Source organism: Penaeus monodon, chromosome 6 (genome assembly GCF_015228065.2).
Source record: "Penaeus monodon isolate SGIC_2016 chromosome 6, NSTDA_Pmon_1, whole genome shotgun sequence".
Lineage (NCBI taxonomy): Eukaryota > Metazoa > Arthropoda > Malacostraca > Decapoda > Penaeidae > Penaeus > Penaeus monodon.
In genome coordinates, this window is record NC_051391.1 from 34,753,616 (window position 1) to 34,761,466 (window position 7,851).

The following is a 7,851-nucleotide window of genomic DNA, read 5'->3' on the forward strand; positions in this document are numbered from 1 at the left end:
CTCCATTATGTGGCGGATCTGAAGGGTTGCCAGCCAGTAATTATTTACGTTAGTGGCTAGGGTGGGCGTGGATGTGTTTATTCATCCGTTGGTTTCTCTCTTTCTTTCTTTTTCTCTCTTATTCTTCTTTTGTTTAAGTGGGAGTGAACTTTATTTTGATTTTTAGATTTGTTTAATCTTTTGAGAGTTTACGTTTAATTTCATGATGTTTCTAGCTTTGTTTTGGTTTTCATAGTCGCTCCTTACTTTATACGTTATATTCTAATTTTCTTTAGTTACGTCGACTTTAAACACACACGCGCGCGCCCACACACCCACACACACACACGTACACACGCACGCACACACACACACACACCCACTCACCACACACACACACACACACACACACACACCACACAACACCACACACCACACACACCACACACACACACATATAAAAAAAATAAATATATAGATATTATATATTATATATATATATGTAATGATATACATATATATTATATATACATTATAAATTATATATACATTATATATATAAATATATAATATATATATATATATATATATATATAATATATATATATATATATATATATATATATTATATATATATACACATATATACATGCATACATACATACATACATACACATGTACATCTAAAGATTGAGAGACAGACATTCACACACACAAGCAGGCAGACAGACAAAACAGACAGACATAGGTAGAGGCAGCAAATCTCTCCTCTCTCTCTCTCTCTCTCTCTCTCTCTCTCTCTCCTTCCTCTCTCTCTCTTATTATATACTCTTTTTTTATATATATATATATATATATATATATATATATATATATATATATATATATATATAATAATATATATATCATATCTATCTATCTATATATATATATCATATATATATATATAATTATATATATAATATATATATATATTATATATCATAATATATATATAACATATAATATATATATATATATATATTTATATATTATATATATTATATATATATATATAAAATATTTATATATCATATATATATAGATAGATAGATAGATAGATAGATATATAGATAGATAGACAGAGAGAGAAAGAGATAGAGAGAGAGAGAGAGAGATTGCTGCCTCTACCTATGTCTGTCTGTTTTTGTCTGTCTGCCTGCTTGTGTGTCGAATGTCTGTCTCTCAACTTTAGATCTTTTATATAATATATATATAAAATTATAATATTATATATATATATATATATAATATATTATATATATATAAAATTTATAAATTCGTGGAAAGGAACTGGAGACCCTACCATCACTCCAAGAGCATCACAACATGAAAACTACCATTAAGTATCATGCTGTGACCACGGCGGCTCAAACATGAACCTACCGTAAAAAAAAAAAAAAAAAAAAAAAAAAAAAAAAAAAAAAAAAAACTATATATATATATATATCTCTATCTATCTATATATATATAATAATATATATATATCTATATATATTGTATATATATATATTACACTCCTCTCTCTCTCTCTCTCTCTCTCTCTCTGTTCCCCTCTTCCCCCGTCCACCCCACCCACTCCCTCTCTTGCCCTGCTGTAACATGCCCAAAGGTGAAGTAAGTATCTAAAAATTTTTTGAAAGTCTTCCAAGCCATCACAGGATCGCTCTTTCCCTTTTCTTTTTCCCCCTTCCCTTGGTTTTCCTTCTGCTTATTTTTCCCCATTTTTTTTTATTTCCCTTTTCTTCCTTTTTTTTCCCCCGTATTTTTTTTCTTTTTTTTTCCCCTTTTTTTTTTTTTTTCTGATTTCGTTCAATTTATTGTTATTTCTTTTTTTACTTTTAAAAAATATTTTTTTTTCTTTTATACTATTGTTTTTTTTTCTATTTAATCATTTTTTTGGGTCTTTTTTTTATTTTTATATTATTTTTTTAAAATTATTATTAATTTATTATTATTACATTATTATTTTTATTGTTTTTTTTATTATTATTATTATTTTAATTTTATTATTATTATTTAAATTATTATTATTAAATTATATTTTATTTCTTTATTATTAAAAATTTTATTATTATTAGTTTTGTATATTAATTTATTTATTATATTATATTAATTATCTTATTTTTATAAAATTTATTATCATTATATATTTTTATTAACATCATCATTTTTCCCTCTTGCTTTTATATCATACTAATTATCATATATCTTATCTTATTATTATTATATTATTTTATTTTTTTATTATAATTATATTATTATCTTACTATGTGTTATCATACTATATTTTTATTATTATTATATTTTTATTATTATTATTATTTTTATTTATTATTATTATTTTTATTATTATTATTTTATCTTTTTTATATATTACCGTGTGTTTTTGTTTTTGTTGTTGTTTTTGTTTTTTTGGTGTTTCATTTTGCTTCATTTCATTGCCTTGTTATTTTTAATTTTTGCTTTTATTATTAGGTTATTTCTTTTTCCTCATTATCAGTATTTTATCATCATTTTCATCATTTTCCTGATAGTTTATTAATTTTCATAGGCCTCCCTCCTCTACGTTTTCTATATGCCCCTTTTTCAAGTAATTTATAATTTTTCATTCATGAATTTATTTTGGTTTTTTTGTATACTTTGCTTTTAAAGATACTTGTTTTCTTCAATTACCACACATGTATTTTTTCATATTTGAAATTCCCCTATAGCTATATTTTTACTATCCCCTCTCCCTCCTTCTTCCTCTCCTCTCTCTCTCTCCTTCTCTTCTTCTTCTCTCTCTCTCTTTTTCTCTCTTCTCACTCATGTCGTCTGGCTTTTGTCTGTCTGTCTGTCGTCTGCTGTCTTTTTTTTTCTCTCTCTCTCCCTCTCTTCTCTCTCTCTCTCTCACTCTCTCTCTCTCTATCCTCATTTCCCCCCCCCCCCCCCCCCCCCCCTCTCTCTCTCTCTTTCTCCTCTCTCTCTCTTCTCTTCTTCTCACACACACACAAAACCCACACACAACACACTCGGTCTGTCTGTCGCTGCCTGTCTGTCTCTCTCTCCTGTCTCTGTCTGTCGTCTGTCTGTCTGTCTCTCTCTCTTTTCTCCTCCTCTCTCTCCTCTCTTCCTTTCTCTCTCTCTCTCTCCCCCTCTCTCTCTCTCGTTCTCTGTATTTCTTTTTTAATTTTTTCCCTTCTCCCCAAATCTATTTTTGTATCCCTTCCTCAAATTTATCAGGGCCCTTTTTGCCCTTTCCGCCCCCTGGCCATCTCCCTTTTTTCCCCCCCCGTTTTTTTTTCTCTTTTTCCCTTTCCCCCGTTTTCCGTCCAGTCCTATTTGGAAAACCCTCCTTTTTTTTCGGTATTTCACTCCCTTTCCCTCGCCTGATCAGTAATCTCCAGATTTTCGTTTTGCTTTCTCCCTCTTATCTTTTTTCCCCGTCTCTTCTCCTTTATTTTATTTATCCCTCGCAAATTTTGTTTGCGATTTTCAATTTTCCTTTTATCCAATTTCTTTTCTCGTTAAATAATTTTTATTTTGACTCCCACTCCCCATTTTTTCACATCCAACAATTTCCTCCCCAGTAAACCATATTCTTTTTTTTTGTTCCAGTTTTTCTCTCTGCCTCCGCTTTTATTCCCTTCTCTGTCTCCACTTTCTCCTCTCCTTCTTCAGTTTCCATCTCCATCGTCTCTTCTTATCTTGATTTACTTCACTATCTTTTCACCTTTTCCTGCTTTCCAGTCCCTTTGCTCTTCCTATTTTCTCACCCCCTTCCTCCCCCCCCTCTTCCACCTTACCCCTTCCCCTCCCCCTTCCCCTTCCTCAGTGCCCTCTCCCCACCTCCCAACCTTTCCTCCCCCCCCCTTCATGCCCCTTGAAGGCCTCAGACTTAAACTTGTCTCCCAAGCTCGCAATTTTCCCACTCAAGAATCTGAAGAAATCCGGAATTTCCCAATACAAACATCTTGAATAAGTATTTTTTCTTTTTTCCCAAAGAAAGGAGGGGGGAGGGGGGGGGGGGGGGCAAAAAGGGGGGAGGGTGAGGGAGGGAGAAGGAGGGGGGTGAATTTGGGGAAAAAAAAAAAAAACACAAAAAAACCCCCCACACCACACACACACAAAAAAAAAAAAAAAAAAAAAAAATAAAAATATATAATATTAATATATATTTTTTATTTTTTTTTGGGGGTTTTGGGTGGTGGGGTGTGGGTTTGGGGGTTTTGGGGGGTGTTTTTTTTTTTTTTTTTAATTTATTTAAAAATAAATTTTTTAAAATTTTTAAAAGAATTTAAATAAAAAAAAAAAAAAAAAAAAATATTATATAAATTATATATAACAAAAAAAAAAAAAAAAAAAAAAAAAAAAAAAAAAAAAACAAACAAAAAAAAAAAAAAAAAAAAAAAAAAAAAAAAAAAAAAAAAAAAAAAAAAAAAAGGGGGGGGGGGGGGGGGAAGGGAAAAAAAAAAAAAAAAAAAAAATATAAAAATAATAAATTTTGGGGGGGGGGGGGGGGGGGGGGGAAAAAAAAAAAAAAAAAAAAAAAGAAAAAAAGAAATAGAGAGAAAAAAAAAAAAAAAAAAAAAAAAAAAAAAATAAATAAAAAAAGAAAAAAGTTATTTAAATAAAATAAAATTTTTAATAATATATAAAATTTTTAAAAAAAATTAAAAAAAAAAAGAAAAAAAAAAAAAAAAAAAAAAAAAAAAAAAAGGAAAAAGAAAAAAAAAAAAAGAAGGGGAAAAAAAAAGAAAAAAAGGGGGGGGAAAAAAAAGGGAAAAAGGAAAAAAAGAAAAAAAAAAGGAGAGAAGAAAAGAAAGAAAGGGGGGGGAAAAAGGGGGGAAAAAAAAAAAAGGTGGAAAGGGAAAAAAAAAAAAAAAGGAAAAAAAAAAGGGTAAGAAGGGGAAAAAAAAAAGAAAAAAAAAAAAGAAGAAAAAAAAGAAAAAAAATAAAAAAAAAAAAAAAAAAAATAAAAAAAAAAGGGGGGGAAAGAAAAAAAAAGTAGAAAAAAAAAAAAAAAAGGGGGAAAAAAAAAAAAAAAAAAAAAAAAAAAAAAAAAAAAAAGAAAAAAAAAAAAAAAAAAAAAAAAAAAAAAAAAAAAAAAAAAAAAAAAAAAAAAAAAAAAAAAAAAAAAAAAAAAAAAATAAAAAAAAAAAAAAATAAAATAGAAAAAAAAAAAGAAAAAAAAAGAAAAAAAAAAAAAAAAAAAAAAAAGGGAAAAAAAGGGGTAAAAAAAAAAAAAAAAAAAAAGAAAAAAAAAAAAAAAATTAAAAAAAAAAAAAAAAAAAAAAATAAAAAATAAAAAAATAAAAAAAAAGGGGAAAAAAATAAAAAATTATAAAATAAATTTTAAAAAAAAAAAAAAAAAAAAAAAAAAAAAAAAAAAAAAATATATTTTATAATAATAATAATATAAACATAAAAAATTAAAAAAAAAAAAAAAAAAAAAACAAAAAAAAAAAAAAAAAAAATATAATAATATATATATATATATATATAATTATATATAATTAGATATATATTTTAATATAAATATAAATAATATTAATTATTTTAAAATATAATATATATATATATTAAAAAATTTAATATACATATAAAATTGTGTGTGGTGGTGGTGTGTGTGGTGTGTGTGTGTGTGGTGTGGTGTGTGTGTGTGGTGTTGTTGTGTGGTGTGTTGTATTTGTTGTTTGTTTTTTTAATTATATATAATATATATAATATATATATATTTTAATATAATATATATATATATATATAACAGTAACATTCATGTGGGTGGTTTTTGGGTGTGTGTGTGGTGTGTTGTGTGGGTGTTTTGTGTGTGTGATGTGTGTGGTGTGTGTGTGTGTGCTGTGTGTGGGTGTATGTATATATATATATATATAATATATATTAATATATATATATATAATAATATATATATATAAAATTTTAAAGGGGGAATAATATATATGTTTATTATATAGGGGTGGTGTTTGTGGTGTGTGTGTGTTTTTGGGGTATTATATATACATTTATAATAATACATTATAATATATATAATATAATATATTATATTATATATAATAATAATATTTTAAATATATATATATATAATTTACATACACACACACGTTACACCACAGTACACACACCACACACAACACACACACACACAAACAACACACACACAACACCAACATAAATTATAATTATTATAATTATTATATATAAATATATATTAATATATAATATAATATAATGTAACATGTGTGGGGGTGGGTGGTGTGGTGTGTGGTGTGTGTGTGTGTGTGTGTGTGTGTGTTTTGTGTATTCAAAATAACAAACTCCCTACTCTTTCCTAACCTTCTACCTCCCCCGTCTACCTCTCTCCCTCCCTCAGCCCTCCATCTCTTGCCTCCCCCCTCCCACCCGCTCCGTTCCCCCCTCGCATTGTCGTATTGGAGAAACAGAAAAAAAAAATACTTTATCAAGATTATTTACTGGATCACTTTCCGGAGTTTTGATCACGATTTTGAGTGGGAAAAAAAATTGGAGCTTGGGAGACAAGTTTAAGTCTGAGGCCTTCAAGGGGCATGAAGGGGGGGGGGGAGGAAAGGTTGGGAGGTGGGGAGAGGGCACTGAGGAAGGGGAAGGGGGAGGGGAAGGGGTAAGGTGGAAGAGGGGGGGGGAGGAGAGGTGGTAGAGAAAATAGGAAGAGACAATGGACATGGAAAGCAGAGACGGTGAAAAGATAGTGAAGTAAATCAAGATAAGAAGAGACGATGGAGATGGAAACTGAAGAAGGAGAGGAGAAAGTGGAGACAGAGAGAGGGAATAAAAGCGGAGGCAGAGAGAAAATAAACTGGAGACAGAAAAAAAAAGAAATATGGTCACTGGGAGAGGAGAATTGTTGAGATAGGAAAAATGTAGTGGTAGTCAAAGATAAAAATATATTAACGGAGAAAGAAGAAATTGGATAAAGGGAAAGTTCGAACATCGCAAACAGAGATGTTGCAGAGGGATAAGATAAACTAATGGAGAAGAGACAGGGGGAAATGAAGATAAAGAGGGAAGAAGAGCAACACAGAAAGATCATGGAGATATACGTGATCAAGGCAGAGGGAAGGCAGTGAAGTACCGAAAATAAGAGGAAGGTTCACAAAATAGGACTGGACAGGAGAAACGGGGAAGGAGAAAAAGAGAAAAGAAAAACGGAGAGGGGAGGAAAAGGGAGAGGCCAGGGGGCGAAAAGGGCAGAAAGGGCCCTATAAAAAGAGGGAAGGGAAAAAAGATAGTATTGGGGAGAAGGAAAATTAAGAAAAGTACAGGGGGAGAAGGAGAGAGAGAGAGGAGAGAGAGAGAGAGAGGAGAGGAGAGGGAGAGAAGAGGAAAAGAGAGGAGGGAGAGAGAGAAGAGAAGGGGACAGACAGACAGACAGAAGACGAGACAGAGAGAGAGAGACAGCAGGAGACAGACAGACAGGGGCAGAGGTGTGTGTGTGTTGTGTTGTGGTGGTGGAGAGAGAGAGAGAGAGAAGGGGAAGAGAGGGAGAGGGGAGAGAGAGAAGAGGGAAAAGGGGGGGGGGGGGGGGAAGAGTGAGAGTAGAGAGAGAGAGAGAGAGAGAGGAGGGGAGAGAGGAGAGAGAGAGAGGAGAGGGGAGAGAGAGACAGACAGACAGACAGACGACAACAGACGCAGACAGACAGACAGACAGTGGTGAGAGAGAGAGAAAGGAGAGAGAGAGGAGAGAGAGGAGAGGGGAAGAGGGGAGGAGAGAAGAGAGAGAGAGGGGAGAGGGGGAGAGGAAACGTAAATAAAATATGCATAGGCGAATTAAAAAAAGAAAAAATACAGGTGATG